This window comes from Aethalodelphis obliquidens, unplaced genomic scaffold (genome assembly GCF_003676395.1).
Source record: "Aethalodelphis obliquidens isolate GAN/ISIS:26980383/991018 unplaced genomic scaffold, ASM367639v1 scaffold50, whole genome shotgun sequence".
NCBI lineage: Eukaryota > Metazoa > Chordata > Mammalia > Artiodactyla > Delphinidae > Aethalodelphis > Aethalodelphis obliquidens.
In genome coordinates, this window is record NW_020837994.1 from 13021772 (window position 1) to 13036693 (window position 14922).

General features: G+C 43.6%; 1 protein-coding gene across 1 annotated transcript in view; it reads right to left on the bottom strand.

The window, feature by feature from the left end:
- The window catches only part of ME3 (malic enzyme 3), a 299568-nt gene extending 290175 nt beyond the window's left edge, over positions 1-9393 (bottom strand). Inside the window, exon 1 of the mRNA XM_027083614.1 lies at positions 9258-9393. The gene's annotated coding sequence lies outside the window, so the exon portion shown is untranslated. The remainder of the gene's footprint in view (positions 1-9257) is intronic.
- Between the last annotated feature and the right edge of the window lie 5529 nt (positions 9394-14922).

A 14922-nucleotide genomic window follows, 5' to 3' on the forward strand; every position in this document is an offset into this window, starting at 1 on the left:
AAGGCCTCAGAAAACCTCTCATTATCTGATTGTGTTGTACTTTCCCATCTCTGGGTGGTATTCCCAAACTATATTATAAAATATCTTAAAGGAGTTCACTGTATTCTGACTGGCTTAGAGACAAAAAAGCTCATTACATAAATTGAATATTCCTAAAATTCTCAGCAATAAAGGAAAGTGAGCCTGAAATACTTTCAATGTGGAAAAGAAAAGGTATTCTTATAGAAAAAAACTCAGAATTTTTTTAAAAATTCAAGTTCTCAAGATGTAGGTGAATCTTTGGCAAACAAGACTAGGTCAGTAATTTCAGTTTAATAAAATAGCTCTGTTTTCTCTGAGTTAAAGTTAAGCATGATACAAACATACGTTCTTTACTTTACATAAATATCTTCTTCCTAAGCTTATCCAGAGTTACTGATAGAGCAGGTTAGCATTACTTCTACTAAATATATAGAATTTTTCTAAATTTAAAATTTTGTTTAACCATATCGGATCATTATTCTGACAAACTTTATTTCAACAGTAATTGAAATTACATCAGCTTGAAGATAATTTCCAAGATCTTTAGGTAACTTAAAACCTTGGACTGATACTAAACTGAGTTAATTAATAGATATTCATTAGATACTAAGATCATTTCTAAGAAGATATAATACTGAAAAAGTGTCACTAAGTATAATTTAAGATTGTATACTTTTGCTTCCTATTTTTATATGCTATGGAGAGGGTATATGTACATATTTGGGTCTGTTAATGAATGTGTTTCTGTTTTTATCACTTTGAGAAGTTGTGATAAAGGGGGTGCAACAGATATAGAAAATCGTAGAAGGTTCCTGAAAGGGGATTTAATTGCGGTCAGAGCTGGCTACATTTGTTGGGTTTATTTATGAGATTTTCATTGTCTTTGAGCTATTTTACACCTCTCTATAAATTGTAGATGATGAATATGCAAACTCTGTCTTGTCAGGTAGAGATTAATTGACTTCCTTCTTCTGCTTAGAGAAACCAGTTTTGGTACCTTACCTGCAAACTGAACCAGATCCTGTTTCCTTGCCCAAACTGTCAATTTTCCCCAATTTCTCAGTCTTCCAGATTCCTTCAATATCTGGCTACAACCTTCCAAACTAACTTTTCCAATTTATCTGGCTTCTGCCTGGTGGCATTACTGAGAACTATAGCCTGACTGTCCATATCCTTCCTGGGACTCTGTTGCCTTGCAGCTGGCCATTTTCCCCAGGACCTGAAGAAGGCCTGGAAGCTGAAGCTCTATGGCTTGATATAAAGCTCGAAGGACTCACCATTGCAGTAGACCATGCATGAGCCCGAATTCTCTCTGGACAAGCCACTGTCTGGATTACTAAGTAAGGCCGATGAAATACTTGGGTCACGCATGCCCTTATATGAGGAGTAACCTTGACTGTGGAAAATACCACCACCAAGAGCATTGACATCCTAGCTCAAGAGCTTCAAGAAACTCCAGGAGCTGTGCTGCATAACTGGATGTTTTCCTCCACTGGCCTGTTGGAATCCACTGGACTGGTTACCCTTAGAGTTCAACTCCTGGTTCTTTACTTTAATACAACCTTTTATGTTATTGTTTCCCTTTTTTCATTTTAAGCATACTTCTCTTAAGATGCCTGATCTCCAGGACTCTAAAATAATCAACTTTTGCCACCACTTCTCTGCAGATGGTTGAACTGGTTTTGCAGGACTAGAGGCAAAAAAACGTCCTCGAGAGACTATTTCTCAGACCCTGCTTCACTCCATTCAGGGGTTTATAAATTACCTCTGAGTTGTTCAGTGACAAGTGATATTCATTCATTTTGAACAAAAGGGCAGACTGACAAATGTTGAACTATACCTGAGCCCTGTGCTCTCAGAAAGCAGAGCTGGCTAAGAAATTCCCCTACACCTTTGTTCTCTGAAATCCCTCCTCTCTTTTGTGTTCCAAGAAACAGCTACCAGCAATGCTCTCCCATGTACTAAAAGAAGACCCATCTCTATCCTTCTTCGTGACTCTTGTAAGACTGTGGATGACCCCCTTGTTGACCTGCCTTTATTAAAATCCCAGACCCCCTTCCCTTTCTTAGAGAACTTTCTCCTTCATGAACATTCTCCCTATTGCAATAGCTTGAATAGAATCATCTCCTTATTTGACAAACTGTTTTGTCTGTTACGCTTTCCAATTTAAAAAATAAATAAAGATATAGGAGGCTTTTTTCCTGCCTTTGGAACAGTTGTGTGAGAAGGTGATGTCTGAGACAGTGACAGCCACCTCCAACCATGGAACAAGCCTGAGGATAGCCATCCACATGCTGAGGATGACAGAGGGAGAAGTGGAAAGTACCTGGGTCCTTGATTATTTTGTTACGTTGCTGAAATAGTCAATCCTTTTACTCCCTGTCACTTCCGGACTTCTTGTTATGGTAAGTAACATATAGTCTTATGTTTTAAGTTATTCTCTGTTGGGTGTTCTGTTCTGAAGCCCCAAATACCCCAATAGGATGCTTGTTAGCTTCAGGAATAAAGAAAACTTGTGCCCAGAAATCTTGAAAGGTGTTTGTTTGAGAAGAAATGATTGCTTGTTATGTGTAGCCTGTAGAAAGACTCAGTTTCCTATGTCCTTCTGTGGCACTGGAGTTGTAGAATCATTCCTGAGAGGCCAAGACTGCCACAGACCCAAAAGAAGCTTTCAGGTGTGAATGAAGAATGATTCAAAGGCAACCTGTATGGATAGATGATTGAGAACCCAAAGAGCTGTTGGACACCTCAGCAGATGCCAGCACAGGTACATAACCTCACAGATCAAATGCACTCTGTACTTCCCCTATAGCACATACAAGTGTTTCCAGGGAAAAGTGGGAATGTTCAAATGGACTGAGATGAACTTTTATCCACATGCAATTGCCAGACTCATGAGGCAAGGGCTTTGAAGATGACTATCTAGAAGGGTGGCCTTCATACTGAACCCCTTCAATCTCTAGAGTTCCCAGGAGGAAACTTGGAGTATTGGCATGAGTTGGGGAAAGGGGCAGCAACATAAGGGATGGCATCCCGACCCCCTGTTGCAATTCAACCAGAGTAATCTAATTTTATGTTTTCCAATTTGGGGTTGAAAGTAAAATTTTACTCAGGACAGAATTCCAATGCTAGAAAAAATTATTTTGAAACCTCTGAGCTAGAGGATGCATCTCAACATCCTTCTCCCATCCCCATCCTCAGGCAGACCTTGAGGCAGCAGGTATATGGCTGGGGTTGAAGGTGGGTGTTGGGCACACAAGTTTCCAGAACTTCACTGACATGAAGGCCTATCTTTACTATGGGTCAGAAATAGGAGGGAGCCTGGCCCAGCTGTAGCAACCATATTTTGATAAAGAAGTTTACTGTTATGTTCTCCCAATAAAATAAAACTCAAATCCTCCAAAATTTAGCCTGGAAAGAGAATCTCCAGGTGGAGGATGGGAGTTGGACCTAGAAACTCTTCTTCTGTCCCTCTGGGTTCCAAGCATTCTCTTCCTCTTTGGATTTTCTCAGTTTGCTTGCTGCCGCCATTCTTTTTTTTTTTTTTTTAATTATTTGTTTTTATTTTTGGCTGTGTTGGGTCTTCGTTGCTGTGCGCGGGCTTTCTCTAGTTGCGGCGAGCGAGGGCTACTCTTCGTTGCGGTGCACGGCTTATTATCATGGCTTCTCTTGTTGCGGAGCACAGGCTCTAGGCGCGGGGGCTTCAGTAGTTGTAGCACGCGGGCTCAGTAGATGTGGCTCACGGGCTCTAGAGCACAGGCTCAGTAGCTGTGGCACACAGGCTTTGTTGCTCTGTGGCACGTGGGATCTTCCCGGACCAGGGCTCGAACCCGTGTCCCCTGCATTGGCAGGCGGATTCTTAACCACTGCACCACCACGGAAGCCCACTGCCTCCATTCTTCAATGGCTCCCCACCTTCCTGGGCAGGAAAGGTGCTGCTCTCCCAACATCTTTCTATCTTTCTTCAAACATCTTTCTATTTTCCCCTTAAAATGGCAATGAGTCACTTTCACAGATTCTTCAGCTAAGACTGGAACTTTCAAAAAAAAACTGAATGTTACGGAAGAGTAAAAGGGGTAAACAGAGAGTATAAATCATTTAAATGATGCAACTTCCAAAGCACAGGCTCTGATTCCACTTGAACTGGATAGGTCTCAGGGATTTTACCTCTTCCCATTTCACACAGGTTCCATGAATGGCAATGAGCTAGTTATCCAAAGGGCTGACATCACTTCCCAGAGCCTTTGCCTAAGTCCTCACTTCAAAGCTCCCACCTGTTGCCCATGGGTGATGCCGTATTGATGGCCACCACCTAGGATCTTCTCTTAAACATCTCGACTCTTTCCGTTGACAAGATCAAAAGAGATTCTCTCCCCCTACCTATCTAAGCTTGGTTCTGACACATATTTTTCCCCCCCCAGGATTGACGGGATGATTCATTCTTCAAGGGAGATTGCCCAGTACAAACAATGGTATAGCTTTACACTTTTGGATCAAAGAGTCTACTGTTATCTTAATCCTTTTATAACCAGATAGGAAAAATTATGCACCAGGATTTCTCTTATGAAGAACATTGTATTTTGGCCTGAAGGTTGTGGGATATGGGGTGGAAAAGCTTTTATAAATACTTGGGGCTTGAAATTTATCTTAATCCCTGGATCTGAGTCCAGGTCTGTTCCTGGACTGGGGTAACAGATGCACTTTTCAGTAATAGAAGAATTTGAAGTTTCAACAGGTAATCCAGGAAATGAGGAAAGGTGCCTTGGGCTGGTGACTGCATGAAGGAGGAATTTGGAGAGAACAAGAATGTCTAAAAGTGGACTTTGGTGTGACTGCTGTAAATTCTTCCTCTAACTCCCCTTAGGAATCTCTAGTAAAATCTACAATGCTCATTTGTGCTTTGGTGTGAGTGAATTCTTTTGGGTATTGACTTGCGTGTCTGGTTGGGGTCATCCTTGGTGCAACACAGGGTTGGAGGAAGACAAAATCTAGAGACAAATGGGCCATGAGAGAATAAGTCCTTGGGGAACAAGTGCTGGGAGAGACAGGCTGTGAAATTGGAGTTGTGAGGCGAGTTTAGCTGGATCTTGTAGGTCAAGGAGGCCCTGGGTGACTTCAGAGCCACAGTGTGATAAATGAGCCTTGTAATCCTTCACTGATCCCCAATATCTAAAGTCCATACTCCTTGGTGGGAGAGGGGCTACTCCTCCAAATACGTCTCTTTCTTCAGCTATCTTTCCATTTTCCTTCTAAAATGGCAACAAATCTCTCCCACAGAGATTTTTTTAGCTAAGACTGGAATTTTCAAAACAACTAAGTATTAGAGGACTATAAATCAATTAAATGACGCAAGTCCCAGACCACAGGGCTCTAAGTCTTTGTATGGATGACACACAAAGCCCATTAAAATCTGGCCTCCCCCGGAGGCTTCCCTGGTGGCGCAGTGGTTGAGAAGTCCGCCTGCCGATGCAGGGGACATGGGATCGTGCCCCGGTCCGGGAAGATCCCACGTGCCGCGGAGCGGCTGGGCCCGTAAGGCCGCTGAGCCTGCGCGTCTGGAGCCTGCGCTTCGCAATGGTAGAGGTCACAACAGTGAGAGGCCCACGTACCGCAAAAAAAAACCCAAAAAAATCTGGCCTCCCCAACTCTCCAATGTCATCTCTCCAGCACTCCTACTTGTCACTGACCCTGCAGCATTACCACCTTTAAGAAACCTAAATGACCACTCTCTCACTCCACCAGGTAAAACTGACCGCTCTTCACTCCATGTCTCATTGGAGAATAGTGTCCAAAACGCTTTGTGTAGATATTTATTCACATGATTTTCACTTCCAATAGACTGTGAGCTTCTAACCCCAGAACCTAACAAGTGCTTAAAAAGTAGTAGAATCTCAATAAATAATGTGTTGAATGGAAAGGATTCCAAAGCAGGATACAAAAACAGAAAAAGAGCAGAGAGACTAGGTTGAAATGACAGTTCTGCCACTTATCAGCCAGAAGACTTTGGACAGGTTCCTGAATCTCTCAGAGTGTCAACTGCCTCATCCATTAACAACAGCTACTTTGTAGAGAGAAGTTGAAAGCAGGGGTCCCCAACCCCCTGTTAGGAACGGGGCCGCACAGCAGGAGGTGAGTGGCGGGTGAGCAAGTGAAGCTTCATCTGCCGCTCCCCATTGCTCCCCATGGCTCCCCATCGCTGGCATTACCGCCTGAACCAGACCCCCCATCCATGGAAAAATTGTCTTCCACGAAACCGGTCCCTGGTGCCAAAAAGGTTGGGGACCGCTGGTTTAAAGTATGTAAAGGACTGGCCCATAGTAGGTGTATAGTAAGTAAGTGGACACTATTAGTGAGTAGGCTGGTGGTTTTCAAGATATTTCTTCCCTAGCAGCGTAACCCTTTAAAAAATGAAATGGTTCACAGCCCTGAATAAGAGCAGAGCTGCTCTAACTTACGTGTGCAGCCTCAGAGCTCTACCTGCTTAGCTACTTCCCCATATTGACACAGTCACTCTCCACCCCAGAAGAGCCCAGGGCTCCCTGAGTAGGGAGTAAAATCTACTGCCTTAGACCAGCATGCGAGATACACAACGGGTAGTATGTGAGATGATTTTTAAGTGGCTTAAAGATATAGCATTAAATAACACTGATACTTTTTAAAAAGTTAGTCCCCATTCAATTAAAACAAATTTTCTGATTCTTTAGGGGAAAAGTCTGAGTTTGGGGATAATATGTTTTTAACTTTTCTCTTACTTTTCCTAAGACTCCAATATTCAAAGAGGGCAGACTGCAGCCTCAGAACCTTCTAGCGGTACCTAGCTGGAATTTAACACTATGGATTTGTTCAGTTCCAATCTCTACCTATATAGTGCTCTTTAAGTTTGGGAAAATTATTTGACAACAAACTTCACTTTCTTTATTTGTAAAGCAAAGGTAATAACGCTTACTTCATTTGTGAGTATCAGCATGTATTTACTCTAAATACATTTACTGAGAGATTTCTGTGTGCTGGGTGGCCTGGTGGAATACAGTGGTAGACCAGACAAATGAGACCTTTGCCCTCATGGCTCTTCCAATCTAGAGGTAGATATAGATCAACAAAGAGAGGATTCATTTACATAGCACGGTAAGCCCACTGGAGGCATCCAGGATGCTTGGGAAACACTTAAGAAGGACACCTAACTTGACTTGGGGGTAGGGGTAGTCAAAGAAGATTTCTTGGGAAAAAAATGGCAGCTCAACTGAGTTCTGAAGACCTATTTAGTCCAGAAAGAGAGGAGGGAACAGCATGTGTAAAGATCTAAGAGGCAAGGGGCACTGAAATAAAATATGCTGAGTCCTTAGTCTAATGTCTCGAACACAGACATTTTTCAAAATGGCCAGCAGCCTTTAGAACTGTTATGTGCTTGGCCTCAAGAATATTAGATTTATCTCTGTACCTCAGCATGAAGGCGGTTTCTGCCACATAGTGGATGCCCAGTAAGTGCTGAAAAGTGAATGATTGAATAAACAAATAAATGAGTAAATAAATGAATGAATAAATAATCGTTAGTTATTTCTATCTGCTCCTAGAGACCAGTCCATATCACGAGGCATATTCTTACTCAGCCCTTGCCTAGAAGAGTCCGATTCCCAGCACTGTAGAGACAGTAATCCCGCAGCCTGATTTGGACTTGGGACTTGGGAGATTTTTGCTGGATTCATCTGGCTTCACATGGCCTCCCTTACCTCTAACCCAGGAGGGGCTGTGCTTTTTCCTCCTATGACACTGATGCTACTAACTGAGACCCACATAGCTGCTTTCCTTCGAAAGGCATTGTGTCTGAACAGCTCTATTTGTCATCCCACAGAACTAGGCAACTTGTCATATTGTAAAAACAACATGGCTGCCTTATCTTCTGGGACCACACCTGATTGTGGCTCATGGGCCAATGGAGCAGCTTAGCAGGTGAGAGGGCATTAGAAAGGAGTTAAGGCAAGTCAAGCTAACAATAATAGTAAGGAGAAACATTTATTGATCACCCTTGGAAATGGATACTGATATTATCCACATTTTACAGATGAGAAAACTGAGGCTTGGAGAGTGACGTGATGGTGTTTAGTCAGAGGTAGCTGGGATCAAACCCCATTAGTGCAACAGAAGAGCAGGTACTCTTAACCTCAACCATGTTAACACAAGCAAACAAAGCAAAACGATACCTGCACATGCTGCCCACACCTGTCAACACCAACAAAATCAGGGACATGCCAATAAAATATACGCCAAACTTCGTTTTTGTTGACTTTGAGAACCTACTAGGACACTGAGTAAACATTTATTTAGGGAAATGGGGAAACGATAACAAATAGATTGAACCAACCAATCCCAGTCTTGCAATCATTTTTTCTATTTTGAACCACATCATCTCAGATTGCACTTGATCAGTTTAGTATTTCTTAACTTGCAGTCACTGCAGCAAAAGGCTCAGACTCTGATAGCAGAGTTAGTTCTGCCTCTGGAATTATAACATGGCCTCCGAACTCTCGATTTTTCCTTTCTTTGTAGAACTAGATCTTCTTTCCAAATCTCAACACCCAGATGCTGGAGAGCAATATACAAACTACTAAGAAACTCTTTGCTTTAGACATCTGCCTTCCAGTCCCCCCTTCCCCGCCTCCCCGTACTGTAGGTATTTGGCCTTGAGACCCATGCTGCCCCGACCCAGGATTTTGTCCCTTTGACATCAGTTAGGCCCTGAATATGTTCCTCAAGATTCACCTCGAACATGGATAATTTTCACCATTTGTTTAGGGCCTTTACTAGCCAGGCCCTGAGCAGTGCATCGTCCATGCATGACCTCATGCACTTTCTGCAGCCCACACAAGTCCTGAGCTCCTCTCCAACGCCCCTTCCATGTGACCTCCTTTTTCTATCTCCACCATTTTCCTCACTCCCCATTTTCAGCAGATCGCCATGCTGCATACTTCATAAAGACGATAGAGGCGATTAGACAAGATCAGCTCTCCTTGCCCCTCCTACCCAAACCCACCCCCTCCCATCTCGAGGGCTCTATGCAATTTATCTTTTCTTTCTTAAAATGTAAACCTGTCCCTCGCCTGACAGCCTCTATGTTAGAATCTTTCCCTTCCTTAAACACACATAGTCTCTCTTGAAATTCTGATCCATTCTTGCTTTTATCTTTTTTTCTTTTCTACTGAGCCGAAGTTTTCAGATTCTCTTTTTACTTTCTCCCTTACCTTCCAGCCCTCTGTGGTCTGTCTTCAGTTCTCACTGCCCCATCAAAACTTATTTGGCGGGCTTCCCTGGTGGCGCAGTGGTTGAGAGTCCGCCTGCCGATGCAGGGGACGTGGGTTCGTGCCCCGGTCCGGGAAGATCCCACATGCCGCGGAGCGGCTGGGCCCGTGAGTCATGGCCGCTGAGCCTGCGCGTCCGGAGCCTGTGCTCCGCAACGGGAGAGGCCACAACAGTGAGAGGCCCGCGTAAAGTTGTGATAAAGCCTGTTGAATAAAAAGAAATTCATTAAAAAAAAAAAAACTTATTTGGCAAAAGTCACATGGGACCTCCTAATTGCCAAGTCTGTTGGTGAGATTTTTGAAATTGTCTCATTGGGCATCTTTAGGATACCCAACACTGTCAATCATTCTTTTTTCTAATAACCTCCTGGCTAACCTGACTTAGGAGACTGTACTCTCTCCTTTTGCTCTTTATTTCTCTGATCTTGTTCTCTCAAGCTCCTTCAGAGGCCTCTTTTCCTCTGGGTGAGGTCCTGGCCCACCTCTCCAGCCCCATCTCTCACCAGGCCCTCTGTTCTACTTGACCCTGTAAAGACAGACACTCACTCGCCTGTGTCTGTCTATACATACCACATAGCCTCAGGCCTCCATGCCTTTGCTCCTGCAGTTCCCCCTTTCTGGGATGCCCTTCCCCCATACTTTGCCTGGCTCACTCTTACTCATCCTGTAAAGGTGACCTGGACTGTACCTCTGGTTTGGAAACTAGCCTGTCCCCTCTGGCTTTCTCTCCTCAGCTCACCCCCTCCTTTGCTCCCAACAGCTCAATGGCACCATATGTCTACGTCCTTTGTCACACTCTTATGGTTTTTGTTTTTGTTTTGGCCTCAGATACTCTCAGTGGCGCTCCTGGATTCATCTCTATGAGGCCTGAGAGATCCATGACAACCACAGGGTGGCACAAGGGGCACAGGGCAGAGCAGTGCAGTGGATTCCTAATCAATTAACTGAATTAGGCAGCTCAGTTGGAGTCCCTGAGGTCCGATGGGGAACCCTGGACCCCATAATCTGAAGCCGCCCATGCAGCCAAGCCCTCTATTTTCTCTCTGCTGGCTTTGCTCTCTGTTCCCAGGTTGCTCCATGTCACAGGAAAAAGTCAGGCCACTGCCATGATTAGCATGACTACAAGCCCCATTATCTAATCTCTGTGGCACTGAGGCCACTCAGAAAGCCTCACTGATGCTGGCTGATTCCCATCACGTTCCTCAGACCACATTCTCTTCCAACTGCTTCCATTTTTCTTAAGCCCCCGCACCCCACTCCAGCCCCCTTGCCCACGGCTCCTTCTTTGCTTGGAAGACTGAGGTCCTTGACTTCCTTCTTCTCCCATTAAAAACCTCCATGTTTCTTCCCGGCCTCTCCTCCCTCCTCCCGGCCTCTCAGGGACACCCGCGCCCTGGGCTTGAGGAGGTACTCCTCCCCCTACCAGTCCTAGAGATCTGACTCCCCAAGATCTTCTCCTGGTTCCCGCATCTTCTTCTTCAGCTCCCCCAGGCCCATCACCTCAGCTTAAAAAGAGGCTCCAGTGCTCCCCACACAAATACATACATAAATGGATAAACGAGCAACTTTATTTTTCTATGTGCTTCATTCAAAACACCTTCCCACCTTTCTCTTTAATGGCTGCTTCCTCTCCTTCACCTCTTATGGCTTTGAATTACATAAGTAATCCATGTTCATGGCAGAATAATTAGAAACTGTATGCAAGCAAAAAGGAAAAAAAAAAAAATCTACTATCACAACACCTCGGAAATAACTCTATTATTATCTGGAGTACATCTTCCAAACTTTTTTCTCTGCACCTATGTAAGTAAAGTTAAACAGATTTTAAAGATAAACTCATATTCTATGTTGTGCTCTGTAACTTGCTTCTCTTATTTCACAGTGTACTTGGAGCATCTTTTCACTGAGCTCGCCCAGATAATCCAGGATCATCTCCCATCTCAAGATTCTTAACTTAATTACACCTGCTAAATCCTTTTTGCCATATAAGGTAACATATTCGCAGGCTCCAGGGATTAGTGCTTGGACTTCTTTGGGGGAGGGAGGCATTATTCTACCCACCCCAAGTAGTCAGTAGCCCAGAGACATGGGAAGGGTTGGAGTGATAGGTGGGGGGATTCCCGGCACAGGGAACAGCAGAGCTCTGATGAAACCTCAGTCTTTCCCCATCACCCGAAGCCTCCATGCCCATAAAGGTAGATCTACACAGTCTTTTTAAAAAAAACAAGTTCACAATTATAATGGTACCTCTTTTCTGGTCAATTCCATCTTCCTTCCTTTTGGAAGACACCTTTCCCCCACAGCAAGTGATTCTGGTGGGTTTGTCAAGGAAGGTACATGTGCTCCGGGCTGACCAATCACAGTACTCCACGCCTCTGCGCACAGCAGTTGAAGGATGGGCAAGCGATGCAAATGGCGTTGGTAAGATTCTTGGGGGAGGGGCCTGGCCTGGATGCGGAGACCAGGAAATTTTCTCTCTTGTGGAGACAGCGAGCTCTAGAAATGCTGGAACCGCAGGAGGCCATCCTTCTCATCATGGAGATCCTGTGTAAAAATGAAGCCATTCCAGAGGAAGGGAGAGAAACATGGTGTTGTGGGGCATGGAGTGGAGAGAGAGAGAGAGATCTTAAAATCAGAGGACATCATCTGAGCATTTCGTTCCAGACCTGCCTTGGGCCAGGCAATTTCTGGACTCTTCAATTGCATGAGCCAATAAATTCCTCTTACCTTTCTTTGCATGAACTTTGAACTAGTCTGATTCAGGTTTCTGTTACTTAAAATAAAGAATCCTTACTAATATAATATTATTCCACCATATACATGCATTAAAATCAAATTAACCAAATTCATTAATATTTAGCCTTTAGATAGTTTCCAATTTGTACTAGTACTATTTTAATAAGACCATAGTTAACATCCTTGTACATCTATCCCTATGCATATGACTGATTATTTAGAAAACTTTCAAGGAAATACAGTTAGAATACATTTGAATGTATTCTTTAGAATACCGTCAAAGAAACCCATCAACTTAACCCGCTGTGATCTGGCTACAACCCCACAGCTCTCCTTAAACTGCCCTCTCCTGGGTCACCAAACATTTAATTGCCTATTCCAATAATCCTTTTCTCCATCCTCATCCTATTCAGCCTTTACTCACTCCTTCCACCTGGAAAATCCTCTTAGACTTCAATGAGCCTTTCTCCTTATCTTCTTTTCTCATTTCCAGGATTGAACTCAGATGCCAATTCAGAAAAATTGGGAGAGCTAGGTTGAGGTGGGGTTTGTTAGTTTGTTTGTTTTGGTCAGGAAGAGGTGATGTATTTCACATATAATGGAAAATAATATAAAAATGAGTGGAAGCGTCTTTTAGGAAAATCACTTGACTTCTTGTGACTATTGAATAAATATACATTTATTTCTAAGAGAGTGCTTTCTTTTTTCCCGTTTTATTGAGAAATAATTGACATACATCACTGTATAAGATTAAGGCATACAGCATGATGGTTTAATTCACATTTATTACCACATGAAATGATTACCACAATATGTTTAGCTAACCACAGCTAGGATCTGCAGGAGAATGTGTGATCAATTAGCGATGTTTACCAATTCACTAAGGCACTGCGGGGGAGGGCCGGGGGCTGAAGTGGGAGGTGGTGAAGACTGTAGCAGGCGTCAAGCATTTGCCATTGCTATAACCAGAGGTTCTTAACCTGGAGGATACAGATCAGGAGATTCCCTGGGGGTTCCAAAGTGACCCAGGGGCTTCATAAAGCCCCTGGAGTTGTATGCAAATGTTTGTCTGATTGCGCATTTTTCTAGGAATAAAAAACCATAGCTTTTATCAAATTTTAAGACTCCCCAAAGAGATTAACAGCCATCTCTGGGATGGTTTCCTATCCTGTGTTTTCCTCAAGTGACCTTATGGTGCTCAAGGTTTGGAGAAGGAGAATCAAGTAACCCAGTAATTACCATCCAACCTAACACATGCAATGACTTCATGAAGTTATGGGAGGCCCTGAGAGATTCTTCAGGGAGAAACACAGAGGCCACTTAACACTGCCCTTTGGGCCAGCCCAGAATAACTTAACTGAAGGGGAGGGTGGGCAGGCAAGTTAAGAGGAAGTGCAGCTGCTCTTTGTGACACATATTCATCCCTTTTCTAACCTGTTCTCCCAACCCTCTCCCAGCCTGCTCTGCCTCTGCTTCTCCCAAACTACTCCTAGCTCTCTGGCACCCAGGAAGCCAGCTCAGTGCATGACCAGGGGCCTCCCTCCAGCTGTGCCCCCAGAGCACAGAAGTTTGTGACATTTGGAATTTTGCACGTTTGGGAAACAGTTTTCAAGACGGCTACCATATTTCACTTTCAATATAATTTCCTGTCTCCCCTTTCTGTCTATTGTAGGCCTCTTAAATCATGGGGGCTCCCTCCAGACCTCCTTATCTTAGTGACTATCTATGTTTTGCATTCCTTTCTTCCTCTGCCCACGCCCCCCATCCACGTTTAATGGGAAATGTTTCCTGTCAACTTTTCTTCTGTCCTTTCTGGTGACTGTAACTCCAGCCATTTTGTTATCTTCGGTGAATTTCATTAAAAAAGGATGAAGAGCCCATGTTCCAGGATCACTAGTGTAGATATTAAGTGAACTAAGATTGACCCTCAGGCTTCATCGCATCCTTTGGAGACCTCCCAGAATCCAGCCTAATAACTGTTTGTGTTTTTATGTAGTCCATGGTCATAGCTCCATACTGTGCCTTGACAGACCATATTGGATTCCTTCCAAGAACACAATTTCTTGAGACCAAGACAATGTCCCATTAAAATTTTAATCTGCCTCCTGTTACTCATAAGTATTCGTAAGCCAGGCTTTCCAAATACCACTTGATCTTCCACAGAGAATTTATATTTTACATATTTTCTCCTCACATGATTACGTGGAGCATTGCTGCACACAAAAAAGGCCCATGCATCTCAAGGCATTTGTCCTCTACAGGAGTAAGCTCTGAACTCAGAGGACCTACATTCAAATTCCGCCTCTTATATTTCCTAACTGTGTGACTTTGGGCAAGCTGATTAGCATCTGTGAGTCTCAGTTTCCTTATAGATTGACTGACAGAAATAAACTGCATAGAGTTATTGAGGTAATTCAATGAGATAATACATGGAAAGCATTTAGCAAAGTACCTGGCCCATGAAAGTATAGCTTTAGGGAGAATACCCACACCAAAACTGTCCACATCCTAATGCCTGGAACCTGAGAAGGAAATGGGGAGATTATCCTGAATTATCGGGGTGGACCAAATTTAATTTCATGAGGCTTCAAAAGCAGAGGACTTTCTCTGGCTAGAGGCAGAAGAGAGGCAGCAGAAGGAGAAATTGGAGATTGGATTGGAGCTTTTTTGTGTCAGGCCCTATGCACATTAATTATTGAATTTAATTCTTCTAAGAACACGATGGGGTAGATAGATGTATACCTTTTTATAGGTGTCTCAGTGAAACAAACTTGCCCAAAGTCCAACAGCTGCAAAGAAGGAAAGCTATGATTTGACTTTCGGTGAATTCAGGTCTGCCTGATGTTAAATTTATGTCGCTTTCCACTGTCTT